Genomic DNA, 15,729 nt, shown 5'->3' on the forward strand with positions numbered 1-15,729 from the left:
CCGGCAGATGGAACCTGTTGCGATGTTGATGCCTGCTGCGGCCCCTCCTCCACCTCCGCTTCTGAACTACTGCCGCCTGCACCCTGTTCCCCCAATGGCTGCCAATCGGGGTCAATAACTGGGTCATCTATTACCTCCTCTTCGAGCTCGTGTGCAACTTCGTCTGTGTCACTGTGTCGGTCGGTGGTATAGCGTTCGTGGCGGGGCAACATAGTCTCATCAGGGTCTGATTGTGGATCTGTACCCTGAGAGGGCAATGTGGTGGTCTGAGTCAAAGGAGCAGCATAGTACTCTGGCTGTGGCTGTGCATCAGTGCACTCCATGTCAGAATATACTTGTAATGGGCATGGCCTGTTAAATGTTTCACTTTCTAAGCCAGGGACGGTATGTGTAAAGAGCTCCATGGAGTGACCCGTTGTGTCGCCTGCTGCATCCTTCTCTCTTGTTGTAGTTTTTGCTGAGGAGGACAAGGAAGCGACTTGTCCCTGACCGTGAACATCCACAAGCGACGCGCTGCTTTTACATTTACCAGTTTCGGAAGAGGAGGCAAAAGAGCTAGAGGCTGAGTCTGCAATGTAAGCCAAAACTTGCTGTTGCTGCTCCGCCTTTAAAAGCGGTTTTCCTACTCCCAGAAAAGAGAGCGTTCGAGGCCTTGTGTAGCCTGACGACGAAACTGGCTCCACAGCTCCAGACTTAGGTGGAATATTTTTATCCCCACGACCACCTGATGCTCCACTACCACTACCATCATTACCAGCTGACAATGAACGCCCACGACGACCTCTTGCACCAGACTTCCTCATTGTTTTAAAATCTTAACCAAAGTAACTTTATTTGTTGCTATCAAACAACTTACACGGTGAGCTATAACTTCAGTATGATTTCAATATCCCTTAACAGGTTGGTGAGACCACAAGGAAAATCAGGCACAATGTTACACACTCTGTTTTCTGTGGCACAAAATCACAGAGATGACACACACGCAGGACTGTCACTCAAGCACTAATGTCAATATTAATCTCCCACCTAATTTATTTATTTTTTTTTCTCAGGGAGACTTTAGAAACCAAATAATATTAAAAAAAAAAAAAAAAAAGGCTTTCTATGGCCCACAATTAGAGAGAGAGAGGTGGCACAACCAGGAGTCAAGACTGGCGCACAAGCTGAAAGGGCAATATTACTCTCCCACTGTTTTTTATGTTTTTTTTGTTTTTTTCAGGGAGACTTTAGAAACCAAATAATATTAAAAAAACCAAAAAAAAAAAAGGCTTTCTATGGCCCACTGAATGAGAGGGAGAGAGGTGGCACACCCAGGAGTCAAGACTGGCACACAAGCTGAAAGGGCAATATTACTCTCCCACTGTTTTTTTATGTATTTTTTGTTTTTTCAGGGAGACTTTAGAAACCCAATAATATTTAAAAAAAAAAATAAATAGGCTTTCTATGGCCCACTGAATGAGAGGGAGAGAGGTGACACACCCAGGAGTCAAGACTGGCACACAAGCTGAAAGGGCAATATTACTCTCCCACTGTTTTTTTAGGTTTTTTTTTTTTTTTCAGGGAGAATTAGAAACCAAATAATATTAAAAAAAAAAAAAATAGGCTTTCTATGGCCCACTGAATGAAAGGGAGAGAGGTGGCACACCCAGGAGTCAAGACTGGCACACAAGCTGAAAGGGCAATATTACTCTCCCACTGTTTTTTTATGTATTTTTTGTTTTTTCAGGGAGACTTTAGAAACCCAATAATATTTAAAAAAAAAAATAAATAGGCTTTCTATGGCCCACTGAATGAGAGGGAGAGAGGTGGCACACCCAGGAGTCAAGACTGGCACACAAGCTGAAAGGGCAATATTACTCTCCCACTGTTTTTTTAGGTTTTTTTTTTTTTTCAGGGAGACTTTAGAAACCAAATAATATTAAAAAAAAAAAAAAAAAAAAAAAAATAGGCTTGCTATAGCCCACTGAATGAGAGATAGCACACACAGCAGTGGCACACAAGCCCTGACTGAGGCCAATATTTTTCTCCCACTGATTGATGTAGTGTTTTTGTGTTGAGGTAGAATTTAGAACACAAATCACGGAAAAAATAAATAGGCTTTCTATGGCCCACTGAATGAAAGGGAGAGAGGTGGCACACCCAGGAGTCAAGACTGGCACACAAGCTGAAAGGGCAATATTACTCTCCCACTGTTTTTTTATGTATTTTTTGTTTTTTCAGGGAGACTTTAGAAACCCAATAATATTTTAAAAAAAAAAAAAGGCTTTCTATGGCCCACAATTAGAGAGAGAGAGGTGGCACAACCAGGAGTCAAGACTGGCGCACAAGCTGAAAGGGCAATATTACTCTCCCACTGTTTTTTTATGTATTTTTTGTTTTTTTCAGGGAGACTTTAGAAACCCAATAATATTTAAAAAAAAAAATAAATAGGCTTTCTATGGCCCACTGAATGAGAGGGAGAGAGGTGGCACACCCAGGAGTCAAGACTGGCACACAAGCTGAAAGGGCAATATTACTCTCCCACTGTTTTTTTATGTATTTTTTGTTTTTTTCAGGGAGACTTTAGAAACCCAATAATATTTAAAAAAAAAAATAAATAGGCTTTCTATGGCCCACTGAATGAGAGGGAGAGAGGTGGCACACCCAGGAGTCAAGACTGGCACACAAGCTGAAAGGGCAATATTACTCTCCCACTGTTTTTTTAGGTTTTTTTTTTTTTTCAGGGAGACTTTTGAAACCAAATAATATTAAAAAAAAAAAAAAAAAAAAAATATAGGCTTGCTATAGCCCACTGAATGAGAGATAGCGCACACACAGCAGTGGCACACAAGCCCTGACTGAGGCCAATATTTTTCTCCCACTGATTGATGTAGTGTTTCTGTGTTGAGGTAGATTTTAGAACACAAATCACGGAAAAAATAAATAGGCTTTCTATGGCCCACTCAGTGAGAGATGGCACACACAGGGATGGCACTGTAGCAGAAATGCCAATCTTAATCTCCCACAAAAAAAAAAAAAAAAAAAAAAAAAAACTGTCCTACAATTACTATCTCCCTGCAGTAATGTAAGCCAGGTATGGCAGGCAGCAATAGGAGTGGACTGATGCACAAATTAAATAAAAAGTGTGGACAAACAAAAAAGATAGCTGTGCAGAAAGGAAGGAACAAGAGGATATGTGCTTTGAAAAAAGCAGTTGGTTTCCACAGTGGCGTACACACAGCAATACAGCTATCACGGAGCCTTCTAGGGCAGCCCAATGAGCTACAGCGCTGAGGGGAAAAAAAAAAAAAAATAGCTTCCACTGTTCCTGCACACCGAAGGTGGTGTTGGACAGTGGAAATCGCTGCAGCACAAGCGGTTTGGTGGTTAGTGGACCCTGCCTAACGCTCTCCCTGCTTCTGATGAAGCGGCAGCAACCTGTCCCTAAGCTCAGATCAGCAGCAGTAAGATGGCGGTCGGCGGGAACGCCCCTTTATAGCCCCTGTGACGCCGCAGACAGCAAGCCAATCACTGCAATGCCCTTCTCTAAGATGGTGGGGACCAGGATCTATGTCATCACGCTGCCCACACTCTGCGTTCACCTTCATTGGCTGAGAAATGGCGCTTTTCGCGTCATTGAAACGCGACTTTGGCGCGAAAGTCGCGTACCGCATGGCCGACAAGCACAGGGGTCGGATCGGGTTTCATGAGACGCCGACTTAGCCAAAAGTCGGCGACTTTTGAAAATGATCGACCCGTTTCGCTCAACCCTAGTCACAACATTATAGTTTGAGGCATACGAAAAAATAAGTACCCTAATCGAGCACCTGAGGAACTCATCCAAGGTAAACACGTTTTGTGCAATAAGCAGTAGTAAAGTCTACAGTCCCTTTTTTTTGGCTGAGGATAATGTACAGTAAATGGTAATTTCCTCTCTGGACATGTTAAATTCCACAGATATGGGCATATCTGGAACATCTGTATAGATGAAGCTTGGATAGATAGTCTGTCTTTTCATGTTAGTAAATTTCGTTTATGTTCTCTTAGTCATGAATACCATAGTTATTTCCCCATCCTTTTGTGAATTATCCTGTATTAGCTACAGTTTTCATTCAAAACAAACACATGTTTTATTTACTGTATGTTTATCGCTCTTTTTTTTCACATGAATTCTCAAATTTACTGTAAATTATTGCATTGTCTATTATACCTCATGTAATCATCAGTCCAGTTTTACTATGTAATTACATTAACCATCATTAAGAGGCAGAACATTTATTGCAATCAGAGACTGAGTCACTCAGAAAATACCAAAAAGACATTGAGTCTCTCTACATGGTTTATGGAGATAATGGGCAATTAGTTAAATAAAAGTGCTGTATACAGTTACATGGTATTTATTCTTATTACAACAGTTCAAATAATGTTTTGTAACCCTACACGATATGGCTACCAGTAATTATGCATAAAATCAACATTTTTCCAGTGTTTCAAAATTCCCTCATGATTACTGTTTATATATATGTATATACATATTGGGTGAAATAAGTATTGAACACCAGTTTTCTAAGTAAATATATATTCTAAAGGTGCTATTGACATGAAATTCTCACCAGATGTCGGTAACAACCCATACAATGTACACAGAAATACCATAGATATCACAGTGCATTGAAAACTATTCATAACACAGGTCAACAAAAAAAAAAAAATTTTCTGGTGTCCAAAATATTTTAATGAATTTGGGGTATTTTTGGGGTGCTGATTCTGAATATGCTATCAGTTTTGCCAGATTGGCTCAAGTTTTTGACATTTTTGGTATCTTATTTATAGCACTTGTTGGTAAATGTGACGCATCATCTCATTAATTTCTTTGGATTAGTACTTGAACTGAGCAGTTCTCAATATAGTTTTGTGTTAATTAGTGTTCTAAAAGTTTGTTCATAGCTTGATTTTTGCACTAACTTTATGTTGTTGTCTGTTTTCCAGTGAAAAGCATGAACTCATCAAGAAGAAGTTGTCTTAACGATCCAGACTCATTCTGTTACATTTGTGGTGAATACACACTGCCAAAACATAGAAGAAACATAACAGACTTCGTAAAAAAAGTGTATTTTGCCTATTTTGGGGTTATGCTTGGGGACCAAGACAAGTTTTGGGCACCACACATAGTGTGCAAAGCATGTATCGAATTATTACGAAAATGGAGCAAAGGACAAAGAAAAAGCTTCAAATTTGGTGTTCCAATGGTGTGGAGAGAGCCAAAAAATCATCATGATGACTGTTATTTATGGTAAATACAGGTACAGGCACATCTTCACAATGAGGGACAGGCCTTCTTGCAGATTCCATGTTACTCTCATTTTCGTTTCTTATGCTTATTGAATCCTTGCACTTGCACTGCACAGAAATAACAGTCATCATGATGATTTTTTGGCTCTCTCCACACCATTGGAACACCAAATTTGAAGCTTTTTCTTTGTCCTTTGCTCCACTTTCGTAATAATTCGATACATGCTTTGCACACTATGTGTGGTGCCCAAAACTTGTCTTGGTCCCCAAGCATAACCCCAAAATAGGCAAAATACACTTTTTTTTACGAAGTCTGTTATGTTTCTTCTATGTTTTGGCAGTGTGTATTCACCACAAATGTAACAGAATGAGTCTGGATCGTTAAGACAACTTCTTCTTGATGAGTTCATGCTTTTCACTGGAAAACAGACAACAACATAAAGTTAGTGCAAAAATCAAGCTATGAACAAACTTTTAGAACACTAATTAACACAAAACTATATTGAGAACTGCTCAGTTCAAGTACTAATCCAAAGAAATTAATGAGATGATGCGTCGCATTTACCAACAAGTGCTAAAAATAAGATACCAAAAATCTCAAAAACTTGAGCCAATCTGGCAAAACTGATGACATATTCAGAATCAGCACCCCAAAAATACCCTAAATTCGATGAAATATCTTTGGCACCAAAAATGCTGTTGACCAGTGATAATCTATGAACTTTTCCACATTTTATCACGTTACACCTACAAACTGAAAGTAACCATTGTTTTTATTTTTTATTTACCAAATCGATAGTATACATGATAATAAGAAACATGTAACATATCTGCTTATTTCACCTCCAGGTCTTATCATTCATGGATGTTAACAGAAAAAAATGTTAGGAAAGATTCTTTCCTGTACAATGACTTGTATATAAGGCAAAATTAAAAAGGGAAAAAAAAAACACCTCCTCCACCCCTTAATAGCCGGGTCATCTCTCAGCATATTTCTTCATCGCCTATGACTATAGTAGATAACATAGTAGAGGGGGAAATAAAACTACACCCACCAATATGCACCGGTAAATGTAATTTTATCATTTTACTACCGGATCTAGGCATGTGATGTGTGTCACATGGTCAAGCACATGAAGGAGGGACTCTGAAACTCACAAAACCAATGAGGACAATGCAAGAGCTAACAAAAATTAGAAGGAAGAGGGACTTCGATACACCCTGTATTAAACATAAAGGAGAGCCTCATACACATTCGGTTAAAATGTTAGGCAGTAAGACTCCTAGACTCATAAAACCTATGCACTATTTGCAATTGCTGCCAAAAACTAAGATTGAGGATCACATGATGACCTTCGAAATATTTTGAGTGAGAGCCACCTGATGACCCTCTAAACATTTTAAGTGAGGGACGCCTGGTAACCCTCTAAAGATTTTGAGCAAGGGTCGCCTGATGACCCTTTAAATATTTTGAATGAGGGCCGTCTGATAACCCTCTAAACATTATGAGTGAAGATTGCCTAAAGACACTATAAAGATTTTGAGTGAGGGCTGCTTGTTGACCTTATAAAGATTTTGAGTGAGTGCCACCTGATGACTTTGTAGATGTGGTGGAGGAGGACAAGACAAAAAAGTAACCACGAACCTTCTACCGTTTTTTGGTTGGGAGGGGTGCATGGGAATACACCAAAAAAAAAAAGAACATTTGAATTTACTTTATGTTCCGTTGCTGTCAACCAGTGGGGTTGAGAAGTATGGGCCAATCCAGGCCTGACAGCATTTTCAGGTGACAGGCTTATGCGCCTATCAGTTATTATGCCACTCGTGGCATTAAAAGCCCGCTCATAAAAATTTATAGTGGCAGGGCAGGGCAGGCCAGGCCAGCACCTTCAAGGCATAGAGTGACAGTTCATGTCACGTTTCCAGCTTGGATACCCAGTATGATTGGTTAGGTACTCCTTGACATCTTCAAAATTGTTTCTTTCCTTGTGTAATAATTATAGGGGATAACTCAGGAGACTCTTTGCGTGGAACAAGACAACTACATAAGTGGTAAAATCTATATTATCACATGGTGATTCAAACAGGTGCAGAGAGAAACTCAAGTCCACAACACTTGGAGTAAATATTAATTGCAGCTTAGCAGTCTATAGGAAACTTCAGAGGAAAATGCAATCACGCAGAAAGTCTATGAAGCACAATTATTCTTGAGGATACTTGACACGAATAAGTCCTTGCTTAGTCCAAAACACAGATAGATATGCTTATTAGGCAGTTCAAATAATATCTTAGCTCAACCAGGGAGGCCTGGGTAATAGTCTCAGGTTCTTGCAGAGCAGCAACAGCTTACATGTCCAGCAAATGCAGATGGAAGTAAACAAGAGCAGCAGATGTAGGAGGATTACTGGAACTGGTGTATGGAGCAGGAACTCAGAGCAGAGTAGCAGGATAACCCCACAGGTTCACAGGAGCAGGTATATAGCCAGGAAGTCACCAGTGGTCAGGAGCTGGATGCAAGGCAGGATACTCTAGCACAGACTGAAGGCTGGGGTGGAGTTTTCTAGCAGGAAGACACAGTGCACATGAGACCAAAGACGCCATCTGGGAAAAGGGCAGTAATGCACAAAAGGTAATAAAAAATGTTCAGAGTCCTGACACCTTGTCAGACTACCCCGCACATCAGGGCCTGGCACTGGGAAGGTCTAATGAGACTGTTCCAGACCTTTGATATTGTTCTCCTACCTCTGTTCAACCTGGTGTGTGTCTTCCTCATCTCTTCTCCTTGGTTGCCCAAGGATCTATGCCCTCTGCCACTAGCGTTTGAGCAGAAGTGGGATGGTTAGGCTGATTGTGGCCTCATCGCCCCTCACCATCTTGGTTGACTCCTCACAGTTTTGTAGAATCTCACAGATGTCATATATCCGTGTTCACTTGTCAGTTATCTGAGGTGGCTGACCAGAATACATGGGCATGTTGTAGTTGGTATTCAACTACTGCCCTCCACTGCTCACAAAGCCTTGCCAACATGTGTAATGTGGAGTTCCAGTGTGTGGTCATGTTGCACACCAGTTGGTGAGGTAGCACTTGCAAGCACAGCTGCAGCACTGCCAGACAGGCGGCAGCTGTAGCTAAGTTGCGGAAATGAGTGCACACATGGCTTACCTTCCCAAGTAGCTTGGTTTGATCTGGGTAGGTTTTCAGAAATCACTGAAGCACAAGGGCTAGGCATTGTACATGTGCAAGCTTGCCAAGCTTCAGAGATGCCACCAGGTTACGGCCATTATTACACTTGACCATGCCCGCTTGTAGGTTCAGTGGCAAGAACCACAGTTCTGTCTGGTCTGTTCTACCTTTCTACGACTTTGAGACCGTGTGCTGTTTGTCACCTGAACAAATTAGTTTCAGCATAGCCTGTTGCAGCTTCACCAAGGCAGTGCTGCACTGCTCCCAACTTACGATTGATATGAGCAACGTGCTCCGACATGACAATTTGTAAATGGAAGCTGATGAGGAGGAGATGGTGCTGGAACTGATTATGGAAGTGGAGGAAACCCTGATGGATTTAGAGACCACAATCCTCAGCGTCGGTAACGTGTGCCGTCCCATGGCGAGACTTGGTCCTGGCCTCCACATGGTTCACCCAGTGTGCCGTCAGGGATATGTGGCGTCCCTGGACACAAGCACTTTTCCATGTATTGGTCGTTAAGTGGACCTTTCCAGTAACTGCATTTTTTCAGGGCACTTATGGTGCTATGGAACACGTCCTAGTGTAAGGCGAGGACATCAACCCAGGAAAAATAATTGTGGCTAGTGACCGAATACCACCAAGAGGTTGTGGAAAGCCTCAGTGTCCACAAGCCTAAATGACAACATTTCCAGGGCAAGCAGTCTGGAACTGTGCCCGTTTATTGTTTGCATTCCAAGGCCTGAGGTAGAGAGACAGCTGCACCTGCATCATGGATAGGGGATTGGCAAGCATGTAGCACAAGGAAAGAGGAAGTGGTGTCACTCAAAGACAGTTTGTGGTAGATTGTGGACCCAGGCATTCGGCCCACCTAGTCGGCAATTCTAATGACATGTGCCTGAGCACGCTGCTGGTTGTCAGGCTGATAATGATCAGGCTCCTGCTGATCTTGGTATGGCACAGGTTGAAAATGACCTTTCTTTTATCTGTCACACTTTCTTTAAAAAAGCGCCAGACTGGGGAACACCTAACTCTTGGCCTGGGAAGTTGCCATGTGTGGAAGCTCTGAGGAACAGTTACCTGCCTTCTCCCTCTAGTCACCCCACTTTGTCTTCCTGCCTATTGCACTACTGGCATCAGTCTGCATGGCACCTTCCCAGGTTGGGTCAGTGACTTCATCGTTCACCACCTAGTCTTCCACTTCCACACTCTTGTTCTCATGATATGTTGACTTAACAACATCATATGTTGGCATCTGTGTCTGATCATCATCTACACCTTGAGACACTAATTACTGTACTCCACCGTCTCCTTCTTCTGACAGTAGCTGCTCAAATATTTGGGCATCACTGCACATAATATCCCAATGTCCCTCTTGAAATGTGCAGGGCAAGAAGCCAGAATCAATAAATGGAAATGTTAAGAGCTCCTCTGAATGTCAAAGTGTTGTTGGATCTCCTGTGTCCTGAGACTCACCATGGTCAGAGGAAGGATGATCAGGGTGATCTTGAGGGAAAAGTCCGAGCATGGAGAAGCATCTCTGCCCAATGCTGAAATCTTGTTTTAGGAAAGAAAGATGTACCCAGCTCCGGAGATAAAAGCAAAAGTCTTTATTTTAACATTTTAAAATGAGAAGCTGCATGCAAATAATTGGCATTTGCCAAGGAAAAATGCCATGAACCACTGAACGCATTTCGAACACGTGTAGTGTTCTTAGTCCTCAGGTCAATCTGTTGTTAGACAGTCCGAAAAAATGTGGTGCACTCTGTATTCAAAGAGCGAGAGGAGCAGGCTGAACAAATCGTCACAATATTTACCGAGAAACAGCCACACACATAGAACTTGTAGATTTTATGCAAAAATTGTGCTTTTATTTGTGCGTACAGTCATCACCAGGTGCTCAGTAGCGTATGAAGAAATTGACGGACAATTAAGTTAGGGTTAACGTTTCGACCAAGGATGGTCTTTGTCAAAACCTCACTGAAAAATAAATACATAGTGTAAATATATGGTATGGACTTGCTGTACATATATACATACAGTGCCTACAAGTAGTATTCAACCCCCTGCAGATTTAGCAGGTTTACACATTTGGAATTAACTTGGCATTGTGACATTTGGACTGTAGATCAGCCTGGAAGTGTGAAATGCACTGCAGCAAAAAAGAATGTTATTTCTTTGTTTATTTTTTTTTTAAATTGTGAAAAGTCTTTTCAGAGGGTCATTTATTATTCAACCCCTCAACCCACCAGAATTCTATTTGGTTCCCCTATAGTATTAAAAAGTAGTTGAGGCACAAAGAACAATGTGCTTCACATGTTGGGATTAATTATCTCTTTTTCCAGCCTTTTCTGACTATTTAAGACCCTCCACAAACAAGGCTTGTCTACAGTTTGCTCATGATCACTTGGAGGACTGTGAGACTGACTGGTTCAAGGTTCTCTGGTCTGATGAGACCAAGATCGAGATCTTTGGTGCCAACCACACACGTGACGTTTGGAGACTGGATGGCACTGCATATGACCCCAAGAATACCATCCCTACAGTCAAGCATGGTGGTGGAAGCATCATGCTGTGGGGCTGTTTCTCAGCCAAGGGGCCTGGCCATCTGGTCCGCATCCATGGGAAGATGGATAGCACGGCCTACCTGGAGATTTTGGCCAAGAACCTCCGCTCCTCCATCAAGGATCTTAGGATGGGTCGTCATTTCATCTTCCAACAAGACAACGACCCAAAGCACACAGCCAAGAAAACCAAGGCCTGGTTCAAGAGGCAAAAAATCAAGGTGTTGCAGTGGCCTAGTCAGTCTCCTGACCTTAACCCAATTGAAAACTTGTGGAAGGAGCTCAAGATTAAAGTCCACATGAGACACCCAAAGAACCTAGATAACTTGGAGAAGATCTGCATGGAGGAGTGGGCCAAGATAACTCCAGAGACCTGATCAGGTCTTATAAAAGACGATTATTAGCTGTAATTGCAAACAAAGGTTATTCCACAAAATATTAAACCTAGGGGTTGAATAATAATTGACCCACACTTTTATGTTTAAAATTTATAAAAATTTAACTGAGCAACAAAAATTTTTGGTTTGTAAGATTTATGCATCTGTTAATAAATTCTGCTCTTGTTTGAAGTTTGAAGGCTCTAACTTATTTGCATCTTATTAAACCTGCTAAATCTGCAGGGGGTTAAATACTACCTTTAGGCACTGTACGTGGTAATAACGACAAGACATAGTACCCCCACTACTGTGTTTTAGGCAGCCCCCAAATCTAAGAAGCATCATTGTCAAGAGCTCCCTGTCCTCTCCAACAGCTGCAGGTACCTTTCCTTGCAACCAGAAAAAATGTAAAACCTGTCCATTTATAATGACCACGGACAAGATAAAGATCCCCAATTCACATCAGGACTACAAGATACCAGGTACATTCAGCTGCGTCACTTCTAATGTGGTGTACCTAATCATTTGTACTAAATGTCCAACTGGGGGTCTGTATGTAGGGGAGACAGGGCAGAAACTGAGAACGAGGATGAACTCTCATCGCCATGCAATAAGACAAAAAAGAATGGATATACCTGTGGCAATACATTTCTGTCTCCCAAATCATAACATTATGAACATGAAATTACTTGTGTTAAAGGGTAACTTCAAATCGCAGAAAGACAGGAGAGTCTGGGAATATAAACTGATGACGACCTTTGACACTCTAAATGCAGGAATGAATGTGTCACACGGATTTATGTCTTTTTACATCAACTAATGAACTTGCCCATCAGACCATGTGGGGTCATCACAACAGAACCAGACCCTAATCACAGGACAATAAAACAATCCTTATCTAAGAATTGGCCCAATATTTATGGACGTAACTGTTTATCACCCATGGTAATTCTGCTTCATGTCATCTGGCTTATCCATGGTTTTTTTCCCCCTCTCCCCCTTTTTTTTTTTTCCTATACTATGTTGTGCATAAATATGTGATTCTTCAGAATTTGTTTTAGTCTTTGCCTGATGAAGAGACGTATGTAGTCTCGAAAGCTTGCAATTTGTTACCATCTTTTCAGTTAGCCATTAAAAGGTATCAACCACTGAAGACTCTCAATTCTAAATATTTTTCTAAGACATAGTACTAAAAATACTAACAAACACCTATATACATAATTATATACAGCATTATATACAACCTACTATATACATAAAGTTATACAAAATAGAACTCCTTGTTAAAGGGACCCTATAGGGTGTCCCTGGGATTATAAATCTTGAAGAACCAGGAGAAGCAAGAGAGTCCTGGGAAGAGACGCCAGATTTGCATTGAAGTCCAAAATGTGCATACGTTTATATCCAACTGCAGGATTCCTGTTACTATCATTACAATGATATGTACAGTTATATGAAAAAGTTTGGGCATCCCTATTAATCTTAAGCTTAGAGTTTTATAAAAATTGGTTATTTTGCAACAGCTATTTCAGTTTCATATATCTAATAACTGTTGGACACAGTAATGTTTCTGCCTTGAAATGAGGTTTATTGTACTAACAGAAAATGTGCAATCTGCATTCAAACAAAATTTGACAGGTGCATAAGTATGGGCACCCTTATCATTTTCTTGTTTTAAATACTCCTACCTACTTTTTACTGACTTACTAAAGCACATTTTTTGGTTTTGTAACCTCATTGAGCTTTGAACTTTTTTAGCCAGGCGTATGCAAACATGAGAAAAGCTACATAAAGTGGCCACTTGCAAGTTGTTCTCCTGTTTGAATCTCCTCTGAAGAGTGGCATCATGGGCTCCTCAAAACAACTGTCAAATGATTTGAAAGCAAAGATTATTCAACACAGTTGTTCAGGGGAAGGATACAAAAAGCTGTCTCAGAGATTTAACCTGTCAATTTCCACTGTGAGGAACATAGTAAGGAAATGGACGAACACAGGTACAGTTCTTGTTAAGGCCAGAAGTGGCAGGCCAAGAAAAACATCAGAAAGGCAGAGAAGAAGAATGGTGAGATCAGTCAAGGACAATCCTCAGACCACCTCCAGAGAGCTGCAGCACCAATTTGCTGCAGATGGTGTCACTGTGCATCGGTCAACTATACAACGCACTTTGCACAAGGAGAAGCTGTATGGGAGAGAGATGTGAAAGACGCCGTTTCTGCAAGCACGCCACAAACAGAGTCGGCTGAGGTATGCAAAAGCACATTTGGAGAAGCCAATTTCTTTTTGGAAGAAGGTCCTGTGGACTGTTGAAACCAAGATTGAGTTGTTTGGTCATACAAAAAGGCGTTATGCATGGCAGCAAAACAACACAGCATTCCAAGAAAAACACTCGCTACCCACAGTAAAATTTGGTGGAGGTTCCATCATGCTTTTGGGGCTGTGTGGCCAATGTCAGCACCGGGAATCTTGTTAAACGTGAGGGACGCATGGATTCCTCTCAGTATCAGCAGATTCTTGACAATAATGTTCATGAATCAGTGACAAAGTTGAAGTTACGCAGGGAATGAATCTTTCAGCAAGACAATGATCCAAAACACCGCTCCAAATCTACTCAGACATTCATGCAGAGGAACAATTACACTGTCCGGGAATGGCCATCCCAGTCCCCAGACCTGAATATCATTGAACATCTGTGGGATCATTTGAAGAGGGCTGTCCATGCTCGGCGACCATCAAACTTAACTGAACTGGAATTGTTTTGTAAAGAGGAATGGTCAAAAATACCTTCATCCAGGATCCAGGAACTCATTAAAAGCTACAGGAAGTGACTAGAGGCTGTTATTTTTGCAAAAGGAGGCTCTACTAAATATTAATGTCACTTTTCTGGTGAGGTGCCCATACTTATGCACCTGTCAAATTTTGTTTGAATGCAGATTGTACATTTTCTGTTAGTACAATAAATCTCATTTCAAGGCAGACACATTACTGTGTCCAACAGTTATTAGATATATGAAACTGGAATAGCTGTTGCAAAAAAAACTATTTTTATAAAACATTAAGCTTAATTTTAATAGGGGTGCCCAAACTTATTCATATAACTGTATATGATTATATGAATTGAGAGAGGAACCCTCAGTAGCCTGGAAAATAGCTAATACAATCCACATAGAAAAACCCCTATGTATAATGCTCCACTGAACGGACCGGCAGCAAACTCAGAAAGACAGAATCATATCCTAACGTATAAAGGATAGCAATATGGATGCAGTTTATGGTCCCAAAGTACAGGCATGTATAACACATTCTACAAACTGGTACACTGACCTTTCAATAAGGAATAAGGTGTGCCAAGAAGAAAATCAATCCGGAATGGGCTGTGGAAAGTAGAGAGTATTTTTAAGTATATTTAAGTATAGGTAAGATAGTGAAGAGGACTAGGGGTCTGTATGTAAAAGCCTATATAATTACCGGAGTCTGTGGACGTCCAGGAGCGCTATGTCTGTCTCATTGGTGATGCAGTGTGAAGCGGTGAATGCTGCCGGTGTTTTAAGCTGGAGGCATCTGATGCAATATCCAGGCATGCGCATTGAAGTGCTATTTCCCCATTGCTTAGGGGTGGGGGCCGACAGGCAGGAGCGTGCACGTCATACCGCTGTGTCTAGAGGGAAGCAACTGCACATGCGCCATGTGTATGGAGCGCTCCTGTGAGAGACCCAGTCGCTGCGTCTGTGTGTCTAGGGAGAGAAATTATGTGCATGCGCAGTGCGTATGGAGCAAGTGCGTCTGCACAAGACCAGGATGCTCAGTCTCTATGTGTAAACCGGGTTAGACGTACTAGGGGGGACATGATAGCATATTAAAAGAGCCTAGGATCGAGTAATGGTAAGGGGAAAAGAGAAGAGGAAAAGAAAAAGGGGGAAAAGAGAAGAGGAAAAGAAAAAAGGGAAAAAAGGGGGGGAAGGAAGAGGGGACACAAGGTCTTACAAATGCTCTGATTGACAGAGAGGTATCGAACGATGTTGTATCGATGGAACGAGCCTACAAACTCTGGACAAAGGCGAGGACAGTACACTTCAAGACTTCCTGGCTCCTTCAGCTCAGACAGCAGCAGCTCCACATATACCAACAATCAGTGACGTTTTTTAGGGAAGAAACAACCCACGAGGGGCAGTTGGAGACAAGGAGGAGTGTTATGATCCTTAGTGGCTGAGGATCACGAATAGACCAGCAAGTGAATAAACTAAGGACAAGCTCTAGGGAGATGGTAACTGGACTGATCGCAAATCTTAACCTATCCAACACAAATAGAGGTAGCCGGTGAACGTGCCTAAAAAAT

This window comes from Ranitomeya variabilis, chromosome 1, assembly GCF_051348905.1.
Source record: "Ranitomeya variabilis isolate aRanVar5 chromosome 1, aRanVar5.hap1, whole genome shotgun sequence".
Classification (NCBI taxonomy): Eukaryota; Metazoa; Chordata; class Amphibia; order Anura; family Dendrobatidae; genus Ranitomeya; species Ranitomeya variabilis.